Source organism: Haemaphysalis longicornis, unplaced genomic scaffold (genome assembly GCF_048455015.1).
Source record: "Haemaphysalis longicornis isolate Haplotype H1 unplaced genomic scaffold, Haemaphysalis longicornis Haplotype H1 scaffold_23, whole genome shotgun sequence".
Taxonomy (NCBI): domain Eukaryota; kingdom Metazoa; phylum Arthropoda; class Arachnida; order Ixodida; family Ixodidae; genus Haemaphysalis; species Haemaphysalis longicornis.
Window position 1 is genome coordinate 4439041 of NW_027526306.1, and position 22597 is coordinate 4461637.

The 22597-nt window shown below is 46.3% G+C and overlaps 1 long non-coding RNA gene across 1 annotated transcript in view; it reads left to right on the forward strand.

The window, feature by feature from the left end:
• Positions 1 to 1297: 1297 nt before the first annotated feature.
• The window catches only part of LOC144172525 (uncharacterized), a 67848-nt gene continuing 46548 nt past the window's right edge, over positions 1298 to 22597 (forward strand). The window contains exon 1 of the long non-coding RNA XR_013323032.1: positions 1298 to 1586. This is a non-coding gene — a long non-coding RNA (uncharacterized LOC144172525). The remainder of the gene's footprint in view (positions 1587 to 22597) is intronic.

Consider the following 22597-nt stretch of genomic DNA (forward strand, 5'->3'; position numbering starts at 1 on the left):
TTGCACTCTACCACGGCCTTTCCAGCAATCGTTATAGTCCTTTGGTTACAGGCTGACTGTGGGTCGTTGGATTCCACCGCTGGCCTGTCTGGCGAGCGCTTTTAGATCTACAGGCAATGTGGCAAGGCGAAAAATAAGGTGTTCAAATGTTACATGCAAAGCACAGACATTCTCACCAAACTCGAGTTTAGTTCAAGGAGGGGCTGAATGATAATAAATTACGAGAAATAAACATGAATTTTAATATGTACGCAAATAAGGGATAATGCCCGAATTCTCCCTATATTTGCAACATTGGGTGCAGTGACCACTTCAAAATTATGTGGTCAGGGCAGTGGTGATGACAAAACAAACAGTGAACAATAAGTGCTGATGTGGTCAGTAATAATGCATTGAAAATGGAATTTGTATTGAGCGCCTGAGTGTGGGTTTCCTAAAATAAAATTAGGCCATTTTCGTCCGTGTGGTGCATACTACAAAGATTTTGTTAAATTGTCGTTTCAACTTGATTTTAGAAATCTCTGTATTCGTGTATGGGAACATTTTTGTTTGTGTTTGTTTTTATTACGACCTTTTATCACTCCTTTTAGTGTTACAACAATTTACTGGTTTTAGAACACTTGCCAGTCTAGTGGAAAGGTTGGGTACTGGACAAAGATATCTGTCAACAAGAAGGTACATGCAGGAGCCACAGCACAGCTTAACATCTGGTTATCGTCATTTGTTCATACCAAGTGCTCCCTAAATTCATTCCAAGAAAGATATTACGTTTACAAGACGCCAGTGTGGCTGCCAAATCATACGCTTATATACAAGTGCCCTTTTGAACGTAATCCTAAATTTTTATCAACGTATAACGAGGCCGCTTGAGGTTTCATCTTCTGGAAAAAGACATCACCAAGAAACCAAACCCGCGTGAGCAAACTTGCTTTGCAGAGGTCAGTTTCATGAGGCGGATTCTTGCTTCGAAGAGAAAAACGCGGTCTTGAGCGCTCTTTCTGCCATTTCGCTGTAAGGGAGTATTTGTGCGTGTTTTTTTTAGGTTGAAAACTTAGGGCTAAAGCCAGGGCATATGGATCAAATTACCGACAATGTTCAAGAGACATTGGGCATCTTTTGCAAAAGCTTTTTTTTATGTGGGTGGGTGGCAATCCAAGTAAAAGATCTGAGTGAATATTCTGCATTTAAAGCGCTGCTCTGGATCAGCGGTGTTTGAGTCCAAATATTAGAGCTGTGTGGCCACAATGAGAATGAAACAAACACTGCTCTGTGTCCTTATTTTGCTCCTCAAGGTGCCTTCTACCAATGAAAGCAACACTGAAGATTGCACAGGAACAACATCTTCGTCAATAACAACAAGTGGATCAACACAAACCTTCAAGGAAGAAGAAAAAACGACCTATACGCAGACAACTTCTTCAGCAAAAAGCAGCGAAAATGGCTTAGATACTTCACCATTGTCCACAGTACCACCCGAAGGAACATTAACACCGACGAAAGAAGAAGAAACCTCCACACACACACCAACCACAGTAACAGCAAAACCTCAGGACTGCCCAGATGGTAATTTAATGGATGGTTATTCGGTAAGTCGCATTCTAAAGCCATATCGTACAAAGACTTCCAGGAACACATCACTTTGTAATACGCCCCAATACACAGGCTTATGTGTTTAACTTCAGTGTAGATTAGTGCTCTAATGTAGTTCTCAGGTGATTTCAAATTTTGTGTATAAATGCACTGCCTCGAACAGGACAAAGCTTTTTTTGCTTCGAAGTTGCTTCGAACAATGTATTCAACAATATTAGCGGACCGTACAGAATACATAAAGAGGGACTCCCGCCACTGCAGGATAAGCATTAACTCTAAAAGGACCTGAAATCTGGAGGGGAATTTTTTTACTTTTGAAAATACACATGCGCAATAAGAGGAAGGAGAACTTCCCAAAGAAGGCAACGTATGCTGCGACGGTTTTCAAACAATCACTTAAAGGAAGAAAAGGGAAATATAAATTGCGCCACCCGAAGCCATTTATCTGTCCGCTTTGTATCCTCTATGTCACGTGCCTGTCGGTGTTTGCGCATTTATGCCAGGTGAACTTCTGGCAGATAAAGCAGTCTAGGAGTGTTGAGAGGAATACTAAATCACTTTTAAAACGTTACCTTTCCTTCGCTTTATCATTGCGCGTTTCCCTTTCTTACACCAACTTTTACTGCAGAGCGTTCGGGCACTTTTCACCGAACAGATATTTTTGTGGTCTATTTTAGCCCCTGTTTTATTTCGTAATGAAGGCGAAGTCAGGTTTCGCTTCGCCGATGTCACTGCAAGTAAACAAATTTTAGCAATCAGCATAAAATAGACGCATTTAATGGCTCAGTGATAAGTAACGGCCAACTGATATAAGTGTCGCCTGCACCAAAACTCTTGGTGTTACTGGGTACTATTTGACATAGATTAGGTTTCTGTCTTTCATTACAAAGAAAACTGTCCGCCTCACCATTTTTAATATACTAAATGCGGCATCACCCAGGTTTTGTTTGTGTGCTTATTGGGAAACGTCAGAAGAACGTCGATAATTCAGAAAAGTGATGCTCATTGACCTAACATTTCTGCATTATTACAATCTTTTATGCTGTGATAGGAAATGAGGTAGACGGAGGCGTTTTAAGCTGTCTCTTAAGCTGTCCTAATGCGTTTTAAGCTGTCTCTTGGTAATTATTTATCCAAAGGGAGCATGTATTTATACATTCGGTTTTGTTACCAGCGCCGCCTCAGTTCTTGCATGCAAAGCGATGTGATTTGAGCCTACCGAGGGGACAGATACGCGTTTTGTGGAATTTAGAGTAACACCAAGCTGGTAGAGCCATCAATACTGATTGGATGACATTCTGCGTATGCATGCCCTGGCAGTTTAGAGTCACAGGAAAATAAACACCACGCCTAACATGCAAAGGAAAACGCTTAACCAAAGAGTACATATGAGGCGTTTTTTTTTCAAATTGAGGCAACGCCATAAACCAAAACTAAATCAGGTAAAACTGCCATCAGAAGAAAAACCTGGCAACTGTCCCCTAAAAAAAGGGTGGCAAGAAAATAGCTGGGATAACACCCTAAAAACGTGTACGCAGATGGTAGTTCGTATGAAAAATGTACCAGATCCTGCTTTTCCACGGGTGGAAATGAGCAAAGTCAATTGGCCCAATGGGAGTTTGCTTTTGGCTTGGCAGTTCAGATTGTTTTGTGAGTGCTTTCGGTTTGGTTTTTGCTTTTGGGAGCCAGTTTATTCTAAATTCAGGCAGTAATTAGGAGATAGGCGGAAGATCTCCTACAGATATCAACAGTAAAGTTAACGGAGGAAGTGAATGAATTCAAACAGAGTTGTGAAATCATTATTTTATTTCGTCTCTCCTGTCCCTACAAAAAAACTGAGGTGATATTAACCTTCAACTCGCGTGTTTACCATTTTAGTACTTCACTAAATAACCGCCTGTTACCATCCCTGGCAATACTCCCGCGACTTCTCATAGTAAGAACCACTTCATTAACGTGAAGAAGATATTAGCAAGACATCTTGCGAAGCGTTTTGGTAAGTCATGGCAAAACAAAGGAGAGCTTGGTTACTTCATGAGTGGCTTCAGGCGTGCCCAAGAAAATTATTCTAGGGAAGAATTTTAAAAGAGCTGCTAATGGTGCCAATACTCTCCGTGTATGGTTGTACTGTTCTAGCGCGGTTGCATAATTCAATGCGTTTCCCACGAAACCTTCATTGCACCACGCTTTATTGTCAATATAAATAAAGTTCTCACAAGGAATCACGCATCAAATTCACTTTTTCATTTGCATATGTGCCAAACCCTAACTTTTATTCCTAATATTGCTCAAATTCATGGCATAATATTTCTTTATTTGTGGCCATAGACTTCCCGCAGCTGACATTAAAAATATATCGTATAATAGCTTGGAGGGCGCTGTATTTGAATCCGGTAACAAACTTCCACTTGTTGCTGAAATTCGCGTAAGGTGGGTCTGGCTGATCGAGAAAAAAAACGGCTCATATGATTAGTTGAATGATTCGCTGAGGAATAAAGGCGCTCTTTAAATTTCAACATTCATTCTGTCGTGGGCTAGGACGTGGGATTTTGTAGCTTCAGGGTGGAAAAGATGCGTCTTAAAAAGTTAGACTGAAACAACCAAGTGAGAGCGAGCGTTGAAGCAAATGCATTTTTTCACTGGCGCCAAAGTGGAAATTCTCCCCTGCAAAGTGAAAATGAAAGATGGCACAATAAAAGCAAACCCATATCGTCGCACCTGTCCGAGTTGTGTCTCAGCTAATATATGACCTAGGGGTTCACGTATTGTGTGGTTGAGAGGTGACTAACAGTGGCAGAGCTCTACGAACAACCAATGTTGCTGCATTTGTTAATAGTTTCAGAAAGTAGACTTGCCCTATCTGTTCAAAGCCAATAAATCCAAGGTGTCATTCCAGTACTTGCGTGTGTTGCCCGGGATGCCAAGTGCATGTGGCGAAGTGCTGGGCCTTGAGCGTGGCTGGCTTTTCAAAGGATTTTTACTGACATTCTATGTACCTGTTTTGCAGCGGGTTACATATGTGTACTACCTCGCTAAAGAACGTATCTCTTTTGTACGATGTCTCTAATTCGAGTGATCCTATATGGAGCAGGATCAAATTAAATTTGTCTGTTGCAATTGGTCCCCCTCTTAAGCTATATGATCTTTGCTCTTCTATAACCATTCTTATAATCGCTTAGGCCTTCTCTAGTGCATTGAAGTGTACTCTCTCGGTGCTACAATTAAACTCAGGGTTTTCGGAAGACAAATGTTTCTGCTATATAGATTTGGACAGATGCCACCACAATTCCACAAAATGTGCGCAATCCCTTAGGTTTGTCTTCATTTTCTGTATACATTTTCACAAAGCTTTGTCAGATTATGCAACTTGCTCTACCTTCAAAGAGGAAAGCACTGTTCTTCCAATTACTGTAAAAAGTCTCCTTTCAACTGTGAGATTTCTCTATCCATACATAGCTTGTCGGTGACCGTGCTGACGCGAAGTGCGAGGGCCTCAGCAGCCTAACCTTACCCGGATACGACCACTTACAAGGAGAAATTTGCCCGGGATAAAGGGGGGATTGGCCAGGGCTAAGGGGGGATTTGCCACGGATAAAGTCTTGACGAAATAGAACTAGCGGAGCTTTCCAAGTTAATTAATAGGCGTAAGTCAGCTGGCATGCGGAGGTATAATATGGAGACGATCGATTACGCTGTAAAGAACGGAGGTACAATCAAAGAAGTGAAGATGCGTCTTGGCGTGGGGAAAATTCAGATATATGCACTCAAAGACAAGCAAGGCAATGACATCACAAGAATAGATAAAATAGTCACAGTAGCCGAGGAGTTCTATACGGATCTGTACAGTAGCTGGGACACGGAGGATTATGCCGAACGAGAAAGTAGTTCAGAGGAGATAGACATCCTACCAGTACCGAAAGAAGAAGTAAGGAAGGCTTTGAAAGAAATGAAAGGTGGCAAAGCACCTGGTGAGGATCAGATAACAGCAAACCTCTAGAAGGGTCGCGGAGAAATTGTGCTTGAAAAATTGGCAAAGCTTCATATGCAGTGCCTAATGACCGCAAGTGTACTGGAATCTTGGAAGTACGCGAACATCATCCTAATCCGTAAGAAAGTTGATATGAAGGACTTGAAAAATTGCAGGCTGATCAGCTTACTGTCAGACGTCTACAAGGTACTTACCAAGGTAATCGCTAACAGAATATCTGCAGCATTATATTTCAGACAACCTAAAGAACAAGCAGGGTTCCGTAAAGGCTATTCAACAATAGACCATATTCACACGATCAATCAGATGATAGAGAAGTGCGCTGAGTACACTTAACCCCTATATATAGCCTTCATAGATTATGAGAAAGCAATTGACTCGGTTCATTCATTCAGGCATTACGGAACCAGGGTGTAGATTAATATTATGTAAGAAAACTAGAGGATATCTACAATGGGTCCACAGCTACTGTCATCCTCCATAAGGAGAGCAGTAAAATACCTATAAGAAAGGGTGTCGGACAAGGAGACTCAATCTCTTCGATGTTATTCACAGCATGTTTAGAAGAAGTATTCAGAACATTGAATTGGGAAAAGGTGGGAGTAAGGGTTAAAGGAGAATACCTGAGTAACCTAAGCTTTGCTGATGACGTTGCCTGGTTAAGTGACTCGGGGGAGGAAATGCAAAGCATGCTTACCACACTAGAAAAATAGAGTAGAACGGTGGGCCTGAAAATTAATACAAAAAAACTAAGGTAATGATCAATAACCTTGGCACATCGGCGCGGTTTCAGATAGGTGGCGAAGCCATGGAAGTGGTAAGCGAATACATCTACTTAGGCCAAGCTGTGACCCCAGATCCCAAACATGAGGCAGAGATAATTCGAACAATTAGAATGGGGTGGACTGCATTCGGCAGGCATTGTCAGATAATAAATGACAGCCTACCATTCTCCCTTAAGAAGAATGTGTATGACAGCAGCGTCTTACCGGTACTCACCTACGGGGCAGAAACTTGGAGGCTCACTAACAGGATTCAACCTAAATTGAGGACTACTCAGCGCGCAATGGATCGGAAGATGATAGGTGTAACACTAAGGGACAAGAAGAGAGCGGAGTGGGTCAGAGAACAAACGCGTGTTAAGGACATATAATAGAAATGAAGAAGAAATGGACGTGGGCAGGGCATGTAATGCGAATGCAAGATAACCGTTGGTCATTAAGAGTAACACTGTGGATTTTCGCACTAGGTCACGCCACAATGGGGGCCAAGCATTAGCCTCATTCCTGCCACGCCACATCACAGGTGATGTCGCTCGCTACGATGGGGGGTTCATTTTTGAGATGTGCTTGGGTATGCAGCACCTTGTTATCTGGAACGTACATGACGTTCCTGTTGAAGAATTGCCTACAATAATGCATACTAAATCATATATTTCGGTTTGCTCTTAGAAAAATAAACATCTGTCGTTTTATAGGTCAAAGGTTTTGTGTTTTCACTTGTTCATTGCCTTTTGCTTTTACAGTGAAGCTGTTAGCCAACAGTTAGAAAATTTTGTGTTGTAAACAAACTACCAAGGCAGGACCCAGCAGTTCTCGCCTAAAATGCCTAGTTCATGCTGTAAGCTAATAAGTAATAAAGCATATAGCTCCCTTTTTGATGAAAACCGCAAAACAAGCATCTAAACCGCTTATGAATGATAAGCCGCCTGTGGGCAATGCTCCCACCACCATGGTAAAGGTTATGTTTGCTCTTACGTAGAAGCCTCCGCTGGACTAGTGCAACTACGTCGAACAGTTGTTTCCCAAGACGCCGAGCGCGTGCGTCAGGCTAGGCAGTACTTAAAATTTGTTCGCAGGGAAGCCGAGCGAGAGCGACAAGCCTTCCGGGACGACTAGAAACATTTCATACCCTACCCCATGAGACATTTTAGTGGTTTATTACAGCTTCGCTGTGGATCCACTTTCGCATGCCGCGATGACGACTTTTTTGCACAATTGTTTTCGTGTTTTCTTTGCTTTAATTGCCTTTCTCTTCCGGCCGCTTTCGTTTTCACTGAGGTCAAGCTTCCAGAGCACTCGCTTCCGGAGGGAAGGGATGGTATCTTTTGTGGGAACGTTTACACAAACAAGTAATTAGAACATACGCACCATTATTTATATACACATTCGGAAAGCGCCTCCTAGCATCAATGTGACGTTTAAGATCGTGCAAGGTCAAGTTGGTGGCTCGTGATTTTGCGCAGTGAAGGCTTTCAAATGGCTGTTAGTTCATTTGCAGGGCTGCAGAGAAACTGGAAAAATGCAGCTGCGCGTGCAATAAAAAAATTAGGAAGGCAGTTGTTTGCTTAATTTAGTTTCACTATGCATAGGCCATTAGACCGGCAGTGCTCCAAGCAGCGTGTGTGTTCTGTCGTGTGGTGCAATTCTGCGGGATTTATTCGTGTGGTCGGTGGAAAAACCAAGGTATCGCTCTAGAAACACTATTTAACACGTTCAACCAGCACCGTAAGTTCTTTCAGGCCTCTGCATTTCCTATGTCTATGCGGCTATTCCCCTAATATTTCATTTGTTGTGTATGATAGCACTTTCCATTTTATCTCCTTCAATAGCATCCATCATACCACAGGCGTTACTGTAGAGTGTATGCACTGATAAATAGTAGCTTTGTTGCGCTTGGCTTTGTCTAACAAATTATTTCACTCTTCAGAACACCATCCACTAATTTTCCTGCTATCAAATTACCCAGCCCCATTAGCTGTGATGTCTTGCCGCTAGATCGAATGCTTGTTCGCCCGCAGGATTAGTATTTTGTCTCGGCCAACTGCTGTGGGAAGGAAAACCTGCTTAACTTTTTTTTCAGTACAACCTTCTCAAATTTATTTCGTATCCGCAGTAATTTGGTTGCAGTCGCCACCTCCAGAGATATCATTTACTTTGTTTTCCTAGGCTTCCCACTAATCCCTTGATAAATATACTGCAATGCCTGCTCACCAAAACATTTCGCCTCATCAACCCCGAAGGATTGTCGATAATATAGTTATTAATATTTTGCATTTACATGGTGCCCATGCGGCGATCCATGCGGCAAGTTGCTGTTCATACGCCAGGATTCACAGCTACTTGAAGAGCTGGAATTTGAAGGGGAGCAGCGGCGCCGTATTTGTAAACACCAGAACTGGTTAGGCCGACGCAAATGTGTCCGGCATAAACAGAAAACCCCCAGCGCACGTGAGCGCATGCTTCACGGCGACCGCCCGGCGTCGTCCAGGTTTGAGCTTGGGCTTACGTCACATGAGACAAGGAGATTGAGAGCGAAACATTATTGAACCAAGTTCTGCAACAGGGATGTGGTGGCCGCTGGCTTTAGCCGACGGCAGCCGTATTCATCAGATCGATGACAGCCCGATTCATCACACACAACCTTGAACCTCGGGATCGGAGCTACCCAGCGCCCGCTCCTAGTGATCGTCACAGATTATAGAGGGAAATGGACCATTGGGACAAGCACACATCGTGTGTGGTAGGGCGGGAGGAATGGAGCATGATGGGCAGTTCGGGAAGGGACATATAGACGGGTGATTGTGATGGAGGAGCGCGCGAAATCGGGGGCTACGTTTCTCCAGTAGATGCACGTCTTATACGTTGACAAGACTGATGTGAGCAGGAGGATATATGGGGCGGGCGGGGGTGAAATGGAATGCTACGTCATGGTAGCTAAGCGCGCTATCTCTAGCTGAGTGCGCTGTCTACGATGCTGGGGCTGGCTGGGAAAGTCAACTCTCGAGCAGCAGAATCGGCCGCCTGATCACCTCCCAGCCAGGCGTGAGCACGAATCCAGATCAGTTATGCGGAGGTGGATGAGAGATTTTGAGAGAGAAGTTGGAGTGGCTAGGGGGACAGAAGCCCCGTGGGAAAATTTTGAATGCCGTTTTCGAATGCCGTCTGCCTGCCTCCAATGGTCTCCACCTGTCATATGTCCTTCACTTCAAGCCTAACGGCTTCACCGCACCTCACAAACTTGCTGTTAGTAATAGTGCTGCCCTATTGTGCACGTTCAGATTCACCGCCTCCAGCACGGTTCAGGCTGCGATCAGCGCAGTTTAGGCCATGCTCTTGAAACCATTGACCCTCTTCGCCATCTCCTGACCAATCTTCTCTCATCTGAGTTGATATCATTACGCTTCCAGACAATCATCACAAGGTTTCTACTCTTTCTGTGCGAGGCGAGCTGCTTCATTGCTCTTGCCATTCCAGTCGGCATGGTTTTACCACACAAGCAACAAGCGTTACCAGCTTATCCCACCCTTCTCTTTTTATTACGGCTGCAGCGCAGCTGAACATGTTAGAAACCCCCGCAATGATGACGCTATCTGCAACCTGCTATACGCCCGTTTTGTCATGCGTATATTTAGCACAGGGGAGTACCCATCGCCTTTCCTTCGTTCCGCTGCATGTGCCGCCTGGCAGTAAGATACTGCTTAGTTTTCTCTGCCGAGGAGTTCGAAATGTACGACGGTGCTCCCTGATTCTCTTCAACTGCTTCTAACTATCACTCAGAGATTCTACGGTATTCACGTTAAGTAATGAGCATTCGCTCAAGTTCTTTGACTCGTTTAGGTAACCTGAAGTTATCCGCTTAACTTCGTTGTTTAAACGATATCACACATGCCTACTTTTTACTCTGCCTTGCCCCGAGCAGGTTGAAACTCCTCTCCGCCTACTTTTCGCGTACACCTAACACAGGGTACAAACTTTCTACGCTGCAACGTTATCTGCAGAGTGAATCCAAAAACAACGACAAAGACCCATGCACGTGTATACTCAACTTCGTGCCTTCCGCTGCCCCTTCGCTTATTCGCAACCATTCACTGGAGTCGAGTACACGTTGCTGTCGGGTGAGAAAAAAATTGGCGCAGCTCCCATTGTTGTTGGAAGGTTATAGAAACAAGAGAGCTGGGGGTCTCTCTCCCTTCCTCGGAGACCCGGCTGTTGAAGCTCATATGGATTTCCCAACTTTCCCCTGAAAGTTCTCCTTGGCTGGCTGGCCGAGATTGTTTTGTCCGGAACCTTTCACCTCTCTCCAAAAGACAGCCGCGGTAGCACGCCCTAGAGCCCGCAGCAACCACTTTCGCGAACTCGGCGTCTGTGGCGCGAACTCGACGTTTTTGCTCCCCCCTTCAGGCGCGAACATACGTGAAATGCCGAAGAAGAGGTCACGATAGATCACGCCATGAGTGCGTCGCAGAGAATTTTTGAACGTCAAGCTGGCCGACGCAGAGTGCTCCACATAAGGCGCATGGTCACCCCAGGTTGGTACATTTTCATCGTACATTTTCTGTAACGCGTAACAGCGCATATTACAATCTTAGACAGCTTTGCGGTTAAAAAACGATTGCCTTGTTGGCTGCCGCCCCAGGTTGAAGTGAGCGCCACAAGCCATAACCCTTCGCACCTATGAGCAGTTGATGAGACGCGCGCGCTTGTTTGATTAATACGACCGGTGATGACGACGCTGTGGTTGTCCAGGTACACCTACGCTGAAGGCACATATGAAAGGGCGCGCGGCAACAAAACCTGCAGAAAGCGATAGCGATTCCCGAGTATTAGAAAAGTGGTTCTGTGCACCGTCAGTGCTGCTGCAAAGTTTTTTCATTGCTGCCATGACAAACCTTATAACGTGTAGTGTTAACAGCAGGTCACTTCTGTCGCGTCGGGCTAGTTGTGAGCTGATATAAAAATAGGTATGTCGAAGACAGAGGTTCGAAAATTTCGGAATATATTTGTCGATGTTTGTGTATATATATATATATATATATAGTAAGGAAATGAGGGGCTCGTTGAGGAAATACAGAAAGATAGGTCGGCAGTCTACAATGCCAAAGGACGCATAGGGGTGTGGTTAGGCTCTTTTCTTTTTCACTACGGTTAATTAAGTAAACATTTTTTTTAAATATACAGAAGAAATAAAGAAAAACACGCGCCCAGAGTGGGGACCGAACCCACGCCTTTCGATTACATGTCGAATGCCTTACCAATTCGGCTATCTGGGCGACTGTGTTCTCCTTCACTTTCTGGGCTAATTATATTTAGTAGAAGTGTATCTGACTCTTGAGGGTGGTAGCCAGCGCCACTCTGACTCCACGGGGAGAAGGGGACCTTCTTTTCAACCCCCGGGGCGTGACTAGAACGTCTACAGCCTGTCATGAGCGGGTTACTGGCGGGAAGCCCTCTTATGCTACCTAGGCATCAAGGCTGCCAGAACCGAGACCCTCGCTAGGCTTTCGCAGAATAATATAGTAAGGAAATGAGGGGCTCGTTGAGAAAATACAGAAAGATAGGTCGGCAGTTTACAATGCCAAAGGACGCATAGGGGTGTGGTTAGGCTCTTTTCTTTTTCACTGCGGTTAATTAAGTAAACATTTTTTTAATATACAGAAGAAAGAAAGAAAGAAAAACACGCGCCCAGAGTGGGGACCGAACCCACGCCTTTGTAATCGAAAGGCGTGGGTTCGGTCCCCTGGGCGTGTGTTTTCTTTCTTTCTTTCTTCTGTATATTTAAAAAAATGTTTACCTAATTAACCGTAGTGAAAAAGAAAAGAGCCTAACCACACCCCTATGCGTCCTTTGGCATTGTAGACTGCCGACCTATCTTTCTGTATAGATATATATATATATATATATATATATATATATATATATATATATATATATATATAGTGAATCAGAATAGCAAATGCGGGCCTCGTTGACAGTAAGACATAAATAAGGGTTGGCAGTCAAGACTGCCTACCCTTATTTCTGTTTATATATATATATATATATATATATATATATATATATATATATATGCGTGTGTGCGTGTAAGGAACAGTGAAACTTGGAACATGGTAGAGAACATAAGAAAAGAAAACTTAACCGCAGCATGTCCGATGAGGACCAGGTGGGTCACCTGCTCAAGGAAATTACTGAGCACGCGTGCAACGTTTTAATACCGAAGGAAAACCTTGCGTCTGCACAGGACGTGATTCGCCAGTGCACGGGAATATTGGCACAGAAAATGCGGCGTATTGCAACCAAGTTCGGTCGTCTAGCAAGCGTCACCCTCGTAGCGAGTGTGGACTTCAATTCAAACCCTTCAAAAGATATCGCGTCACTGGTTCGCAGAATTGTTAGAGATGAGCTTGGCCAGCAAAGCGTCTGCCGCGACTTGCCCAGACATCTTTGCATCGCTCCAGTCCGCCCCGTCTACCATCAGTGTGCATTGCAAGAGTCACCAGAAGAGCCTGTTGTGCCTTGGTGTGAGGCACAACAGGCTCTTGGTGTGCCCTGGTGTGAGGCACAAGAGTGAACCATACTGGGGTAGCCAGACACAGGCGGTGAGGAAACGGCCGAGAAATGGAAGGGGGCAAGGTTGTCAATGCTTGCAAGGGCCACGGCATGTAACTTATTCTTTGTAACGAAGATTTGGTACATCATGCAGGTACTGCATTGTTCGCGAAACAACGTCCAAAGGCTTCACCGGGTATTTGCGGTGTTCGTTTGGGGCTCAACATGGGAGAGGTGCAGCAGAACAAACCTGTTTCGGAGAGTCCGAGATGGTGGCTTGGGGCTGGCGCACCTTTATGTGCGACAGCTGGTAAACCGGTTTTGGTTTTGGCGAGATGTTCGTGACTCGTTCTTGCAGAGTGTCATGAAAGTACGGCTGGCGCGTGCTATGCCGGAATATGTAGTATCAACATGATGCATGCCAGGTGGCGTGTATGGGTATTTTATGGAAATAGTTAAGACGGCCCGTTTTCTATTCGCACGTTTTTCTGGCGAGTACCTGTCCTCTGTGACACGCAAAAAACTGTATGAGGACATTTGCGATGTTGTTTTTCCCGTCCCTATGTATAGATATAATTACCTTGGTGGGCCAAGCCAAAATGTGCTAAAACGCGTCAAAAGAATGGAGGTTCACCCTGGTGTGAAAACCTTTTTCTTCACATTACACACAGGCACCTTTTCTGTTGGAACCTGGATGCAGGATACAGGGATATCTGTGCCATGGGGAACTCAGTGTTCAATGTGTAAACAACTAGAAACGATAGAGCACGTTTTTCTGCATTGTTGGGCTGCGGTATGTTTCTGGGATGTCCTCCAAATGTTGGGCTGCGGTATGTTTTTGGGATGTCCTCCAGATTTCCCGCTGAGCCCCCATGGCATACGCTATCTAGCGGTGGAAAACGAGGAGGGGGCGCCCTTGGACCTCGTTATGTTGGTGGCCTTGCATAGCATATGGCGGTCGCGCATGGCCTGGCTCCACGGTGACGTGGACGCCCGCCCTACGCGGCAATGTTTTCATGAGTCTATATCCCTGTACGTAGAAGTCCAGAAGCGCAAGGCATGCACTCCTGAGTGGCTGTCAAGGATAGAACCCTTGACTACACTTAGGGAATTTTAGAGAGACATCAGCCTTCATATAGGTTTGTGGCTTGTCGCTCGAGTTGCTCATGTGAATAAGTTTGTTTTGTGTTTCTGTGTTGTGTCGAAGACCGGCATTAAAGAAAAAAAAAGGTATATCGAGCTTCGAAGTGGGCGGGGTCCTCAGTCCAGGACTCCGTTGGTGCGGCCTGCCGTCTTTGCCCTTTCAGCGAGCCAAAGCTGCTTCCTTAGGTTCGAGCTGGCAAGTTAACTCTCCCACTGCTCCTATGTAGCTACGCCGATGTCTATGCTGCTCGCCAGATATCAGCGTCGACGCAGCGCCAGAAAGCATCCGAAAGCAGGCGATATCGTCCGGATTCCATGTCCATCTCCTGGTTTGGGGTCATTGCGTTTGCAGAAAACAATCATTTTTTAACGTGTGGTAATTTGGTGCCTTGAGACAAATAACAAGCTATTTCTGTTCGAAAGTGCGCAATCCTCCGTAGCTAGCTTGGCTTTCATCGGGGAGATCGGGGGTTTGGGAAAGCTTCTTGCGAGTTAAATACGGGAGCTCTGGTTACATCGCTTGTAGTGTTAGCATGGTGGGCTTGTCTGCAAGATCGGTGCGTAACGAATAAAGTTTATCAACGCCAGAAATCTAGCGGTGCATTCAATGTTATTCGCGGCTACCGTAGCTTGCATAGGGGGAACGATGAAGCGCGATAGCTTTTCTTGGCCTAAATAGGCGAGCTTTGGTTACATTACCTGCAGTATTAGCATATTCGACCTCGCCTCCACGATCGGTGCGGAAGAAACAAGCGCACTGCAGAAATTTGTCAAATACGACTAAGACCAATCGCCCGACAATATTCGAGGGCAGCCTCTGTCAGGGTACCAAATTCTTGGGTCCACGCATTGCTTTGCGGCGTGGTCGAGTGGATTGGAGCTTAGGTGCTGGTGTTGTGTTTTGAAAGTCTATGTTTGGAATCTTGGCAAAACCTCACGGATTTTTTTAGTTTTTTTAGGGTGTCATCCACTTTTTTTTTCAAGGCAAAAAAAGGCAGGTACCTTGCCGTTTAACCTACAAGTGACGTTTGACGGTAACCTCAGTATCAAGGCCGCCCCGAAATTTGCTTTGCTTAGACTTTGAATTCATAAAGCTGCAGTCGGTACGTAACATCAAGGTTAAATCAAGTAGCAAGTCAAGTTGTGCTAATTGCGTCTTCGTGCATCATCCCAACTTATTTTGTTCAGATTTGACGGCAATGACCCCCACCTCCTTTCCCCCCCACCACCAAAAAAAACCTTACGAGGCTCGTTGGCAACGTCGCTTGTAAACGAATTCTGCACTAAGTCTCTGCCTCCTTCCGTGAGGTTCGGTATTGGGCTACTGTTTTGAAGGTGAAAGGTTCAAACAATAGTGGTGGATTACAATACTTGCACAAAACCCCTTGGTACAAAACCCTTACAAACCACATACAAAACCCCTCGGTAAGTTCAATAGAGTACGCCTGCGGAGAGTTTGAATATAAAGTATAGCAAATATAGCTAAAGTGAATGTAACTGAGATAGACACGTTCGAAGTAAAAAACGAACATACCAGAAACATCTGAACAACGTCAGAAAAATATGTCTAAATACCGTCTCCAAATGAAGCAGCAGCAACATCGAGAGTACGTCTTTAACAATGTAGAAAGAACGTCCGACACTAAGGTACCAGCAACGTTATCTCAACATCCAGAAATTTGTATTAAAATATTGCACGTTGTATAGATGTCTAATAGAGATACTGCTAAGACGTAGACGTTCGGATCTTTTTGGGACGTCGCAGAGATGTTAGTGGTTTGCTGGGCCGTTTTCGAGACACCCCTGATTCGCCTACCACTAGTACACATTCTCACGAAATATATATATATATATATATATATATATATATATATATATATATATATATATATATATATATATATATATATATATATATATATATATATATATATATATATATATGTATATATATATATATATATATATATATATATATATATATATATATATATATATATATATATATATTTATATATATATATATTTATATATATATAGCAATTCAGAAAGAGGGAAATGAGGGGCGGGGTGAAATAAGACAGAAAAAAAGGATTGGCAGTCAAGAAAACCTCGGAATGCAAAGGGGAGGTTGTGGTGGGTTATAGAAACAGACCGCTCCATATTGCTATAGAAGCAGAAACAAATCGCTCAAACGATCACCCGGCTGCCAGACAAGGCGCTGACCTCTTCCTGCGAAGATAACCTGCAGCCCCCTGCAAAACAGCGCACTTCCACAGGGATGGCACCAACTCTGGAAAATATCACGAAAATTGTACATCGGGATATTTAGGCAATGGCCCGAACTTGATTTCCGCATGACGCCCAAAACTCCTGCGTGGTCCCTGTACCTCTCAAAGAGGCAGTCGTGCGCGAAGAGCTGCTGGACCTAGTGAGTGCAGCCAATTTGCCCCGTCAGTCACCCAGGTGTTCGTTATGGTCCTCCCGTCAGCTGTTCTCGACGCGACAAGATGCGGCTGCATTGCCTGAGCCGTCTCGCCGATTAATGACGGACTCCTGACGACCGGTCGACATGTTCAACTGCAGGCGTGTAGGTCACGTCACTCGATACTCCCAAGCCGTTCATTTCCGCTCTGCCAGAACAACTTCTACGCGTACGCCAACGACCCTCCTCGACGCTTCTACTCCTGCCGTCAGCCCCAACAGAACACCGCCGATTCCGCCAGCGATCGCTGGCCTGGTCGTTCCCCATCGCCTGAGCGTGGCCAGTCCCATCTCCTGGCCGCTTTTCCTCGCCCACCCTACCAACCGGCTACTCCGGACCCTCACAGGAAAACCAGAGGATGCAGCCCCCGGAGGTGAGGCTGCATTTTCCGACCTACCTGAAAATCCTCCAATAATACTGCAAGCCGAAAAAAACTTGTTGAACGTTAAAGTTGATGGTTTCGATGAGAGCGCACTCATTGACACAGGGGCGCAATAATCGGTCATGAATGCGAAGCCTTGGTGTCGTCGGCGAAAAGATTTGACACCAGCCACTTTGTCTCTCCGGGTCGCTGACGGAGTAACCCCTGCTATCGCTGGTATGTGCACCACGAGTGTCACTCTCGCTGGCCATGACACAACAGTCTTGTTCGACGTTTTAGACCACTGCACTCATTAGCTATTCCAGGCCAAGATTTTTTGTCGTATAATTCATTGCTCATTGATTGTTCTCTCAACGTCGTCCACCTCGGCCTTCCAGTGTCACCAATCAGCATAAAAGAATCCTTGCCGCATCTGTGTTGCCTCGAAGATGTTCGTTTACCGCCTCAAGCATTCACTTACATCCCGCTGTTCATCTCTTTCCTTGTACCGGACGGGGACTACATCATCTCGCCAACCTCAGCTGACGCACTGGAACGCAATGTAAAACTATCATACATGGTTGTCACAGTCAAGCAAAGCAGAACCTCTCTTTCGTTTCTAAATTACAGCTTTTCTGGGCAATCACTGCCCAAAGGCATTACTCTTGGTGTTCTGTCCCCTTTGGGACACTAGAACCTTTATGGTTTAGTGGCCGATCCAAAAAACACCCCGCCAATGACATTCCTTGCGCGCCTACAGCGACCGAACCATACTCAACGATGTTTGCACCCGATCTCCTCCCTGCCCAGTCCTGTGAGCTCCGCCGCCTACCAGCTTCCTTCTGGGACATTCTCGATCTCAAAGATCGCCCTTTAGGTAAAGCTTCGTCGGTCACACATAGAATTAGTACACGAATCGCAAGCACCACTCACGAACACGCCCGTACCGTTTCCCGCGCTGAGAGGAGAGTAATCCAACAAGAAGTGGATAAGATACCAGTGAAGGATATCATTGAGCTTTCCTGCAGCCCATGGGCTTCACCAGTGGTGCTTGTCAAGACAAAAGATGGCACATGGCGGTTTTCTGCGCACTTTCGACACCTCAATGCTATCACGAAGAAGGACGTTTATCCCCTTCTGCGGATAGACTACGCCGTTGACTGCCTCCACGTAGCCAAGTATTTTTGATCCGTCGACATTCGGTCGGGATATTGGCAAATTGCCGTGGATGAAATGTACCGTGAGAATACCACCTTCATAGCACCTGATGGTCTTTATAAGTTCAAGATGATGCCCTTTGGCCTCTGGAACGCCCCAGAAACATTTTAATGCATGATGGACTCACTGCTCCAGGCATTTAAGCGGTTCACGTGCCTCTGGTACTTGGATGATGTTGTAGTTTTCGCACCTTCGTTTACAACGCATGCCGAGCAGGTCTCTAAGATTCTGGCACTTTTCCGTTGGGTGGGTCTCCAGCCTAACTCCTGAAAATGTCATTTCGGCGTAGACAAATCGCAATACCGGGGCACCTTGTTGAAGCCAGGGGAGTTCAACCTGACCCGGATAAAGTTAGCGCAGTCGACGACTTCCCGGCACCGTACTCAACAAAAGACGTTAGAAGCTTTCTATGACTCTGTTCATACTTCCGCCACTTTATCAAGGACTTTGAAACATTGCCCAACCATTTACCGGCCTGCTGAAGAAAAACGTTCCCTTTTCCTGGGGCTCCAATCAAGCGGCCGCTTTTACCATCCTAATTTCCATGCTCACCAATGGTTCCCTTCTGGCTCATTTTGCTCCTTATGCTCCAACAGAAGTCCGCACGGATGCCAGTGGTTACGGTATCGGGGCTGTCTTGGCGCAACGACAAGGTCGACTGCAGCGTGTTATCGCCTATGCCAGCCGTCTTCCTTCCACCCCAGAGCGCAACTACTCCATCGTTGAAAGAGAATGTCTCGCTCTTGTGTGGTCAGTGACCAAATTCCGTCCTCACCTGCACGGCCGCTTGTTTACGGTTGTGACCGACCCTCACGCGCTTTGCTGGTTCTCTTCGCTAACGGACCCCGTAGTGCGGCTAGGTCGGCGGGCATTGTGTCTCTAAGAGTACATATTTGATGTAAAATATAAATCTGGATGTTTGCATCAAGACGCTGATTGCCTGTACCGCCAAACCTGTCAACTCAGCTGACTATAATAAAGATGACAGTGCATCGTTTCTATGTACTATATCTGGCCTTATAAATATTACGACAGAGCAGCGTCAAGACCCGGAACTACGATCGATTAAGACGACCTTTAACTCGGCCTCACCCGGCACTTCAACGGCAATGTTCCTGCTCCGTGACAACATTGTAAACCGTCGCGAAGGCCGTCCTGGGAGTACTGAGCTGTTGCTAGTGGTTCCCCAGCACCTGCGATCTACTGTGCTCGACATGCCGACTGCTGGGCATCTCAGCATCTCTCGCACTTATGATCGAGAGATTCGAGACCACCGTCGTTTCTCCTGACCTTGCCTATACCGTTCCATACGCCGCTACGCCAGGGTTTGCGATTAATGCCACCATAGAAAAGCACCAACGTCGCTTCCAGCGCGACAACTCCATCCTCTTGACATCCCGGCAGAGCCTTTCTTCCATGTAGGTCTTGGCCTGCTTGGACCTTTTCCCTTGTACTCATCGCGAAACGAGTGGATTGCTGTCGCGACCGATTACAGCACTCGCTACGCAATAACGCGTGCTTTGCCGACAAGCTGCCCTACTGATGTAGCTGATTTTCTGCTTCGAGATATATATCTCCAGCACCGGGCGCCTTGGCAGTAGCTCACTGACCACGAACGTTACTTCCTCTGCCAAGTAGTTCACGATATTATTCGCTCATGCCCTGCTAAACACAAGCTATCGACAGAATATCACCCCCAAACTAAAGGCCTTACGGAACGCCTCAATCGCACCCTCAGATATGCTCTATTGCTACATTGCTGCAGATCATCGCGACTGGAACGTTATGATGCCTGATGTGACTTTCGCTTATAATTTATCCCGGCATCATACAGCCGGGTATTCACCAGTCTACTTTCTACACGGCCGTTATCCCAATCTACCATTGGACACACTCTTCCCCACGTGGGAGACCTAGCGCTGCGGCGGTAGGTCTCCCGGTAAGCCGTTCCTCGCGCTGATCATGCGCGCCAAATAGCCCGCCACCGACTTTCTTCCTCGCAAGCTGTTCACAATACGATTTACCACCGCAAACACCACGTGGCCCACTTCACAACGGGGCGCCTTGTTCTTCTTAGGACACCTACAAGCAAAGTCGGGCTTTCTGAAAAACTGCTGTCCCGCTACTGTAGCCTGTATCGTGTACTGCGTCAAGTGACCGATGTCACGTATGAGATCTCCCTCGTTTCTCCACCCTCGTCGAGTCGTGTACCTCCTACGGACATTGTCCATGTTTTGCCGTCTAAAGCCGCACAAACCGTTTCTCATAAATTCTCAGTAGCGCCGCGATGGCGCTCGTCCCGCTGAGGAGTAATTCCACGGGGCAAACGGGTAGACGACGAACGATGTAGTCATGAGGAATTGCTGCACACTCAAAAACAGGACGTTCAGCGACTGGCGTTGGTAGAGGAAGACGATGAGGTCTTTTGTGGGTCATTCTGAATGTTAAAGGCAGCCCAGCCTTTCCTCCTTTAAATGGTGCACATACTTTAAACACACTTTTCTCTACCGCATCCTCGCCTCGTAACAACATACTCGATGTCAGCGCAATATACTTTACTTGTTAGTCAGCGCCTTTTTTTTGTGCTCTCACTATCGTCGTGGTTTTTGTTTGCGCTGTGTATTCAAGATGGTGGACAATCGGTTTGCAGAAACGGGAGGAGTGCGGTCAGCTCGGGTAAGTCCCCTCGAAGGAAGCGGGGTGAGGTAGCCTGCCGGATGTCCTCGGGGGTCAGGGTGTAGAGTGGAGATCTTCTCTGATTAGGTGCCTCATGATGTACACTGGGGAGGGCTGGAGGAGTGCTCTCAGAAAGGGCGAAGCCACTCGTGCAAATAAAAACCGCCACGGCGGAAAAAGGTAGGCCCCTGCTGCACAGGAAATAGATTGTATTTACATTGAAGTTTAGCGAGCAATTTGTTCTCTTAGCAGCAGTAAAAACCGCAATGACATTGCCCATCCTGTCTGCGCATGCACCCACGTCGTTCAGAAGAAAATAGGTCCTGACACCCTTCATGTGTGCCGTAACCACCCCCTTTTCAGCAGTGGCGTCAACAGCTATCAATAATCACAGTGGAATTGTGCGGTGATGGTCTACGTGCCATCGGGAACTCTCCGTCAACAACATAACATGTAGCCGCGGTTGCGTATTAAGGCGAAACGACGCATGAAAGGTTTACGGTCCAGTGCAGTTGCCTGCGAACAGTGATTGCCTGCGAACAAAGAGTCTCCTGTGCTGTCATCCCAGGTAAGTGCGCCCTATGCGTCGTTCAGTAGAAAAGCCGAATAATGCTTCCAAAGAAATAGTGATTATTCAGCTCAGGCATTTTGAAATACATCGTTTGTCTAGCAATTATTGCATGGTTAGCTGGGAGACTAGCAAAATTAACCGGTAAGTGGCAGAGCGCCCCAAAGGGAACGCGATCGCCGACAGCTGAGCAATCTGTGACCAATACCGAAACACGCCTGCTGGTAGTCAGCTCATCGGTGGTGGGGACTCCGCTCGTGTGTTGCGACAGGTAGACTTTACGACGCTGCGTGGAATATTCATTGACGTCGAGGTAATGCTTTCGAGTTCACTGCGACCCAAAACTGCTCCTCCTGGTGCTGGTAGTGCCCGAACCAACGATGCACACGACCCTTGCATACGACGTAGCCTTAACAAAGGGGACCCCGCACGGGGCACCTTGAGTAATCTTGGTGACGGTACTGGCGATACCGCGGACCCCGAGCCCCCAACATAAACTGTAACCTACCGTGGTGATGTGTTTAAAGGTGAAGGGTAGAAGCCTCAAACGGTGGCCGTCGGAGCCCAGGTCAAGCTCCGGCGGATGGGCTCCCTGTCTGTTTACCAGGCAGGGAGCTCCGGGACCTCTCAGGCTATCAGGGTAAGGTTTGAGAAGAAAGTGCCCCCGTCCCCTGCTTCTTTTACATGCCTTATGGTAAATCGTAAATCCCCCCCAAACATGATCGGCCCCTGAAAAGGGGCCGCACCGAAGGTTCATTTCCGCCACTCCCAACCCAGTCTTCCAAAGCCCGATAACTACCCCCGTTTTTTGGTGTTGGAATCTAGTGACCAAGAAAAGCCTCTTGCATCACAGTCCGTGTTCCTAATATCGAAATTTCTGGAGGGCATCATTGGTGACAAATATAAGGCCAAAAAACAAAGAACTGGAGAAATCCTGGTTGAAGTACACAACCAACAGCATGCAAAGATCCTCCTTGAACAAACTCACATAGCCAATCTTGAAATCAGGGTGACACCCCACCGGAGCCTGAACAGTACTCAAGGTGTCATCTCTGAAGTAGACCTGATCAATGAGACAGATGCTGACCTGCTGGAGGGCCTGAGAAATCAGGGCGTGACAGCTGTGAGGCGCATAACTATGAGGAGGGATGACAAAGTAGTTTCGACCAAGCACATTATCCTTACTTTTGACCGGTCCACACTCCCAGAGTACGTCAATGCAGGTTTTGTACACTGTAAT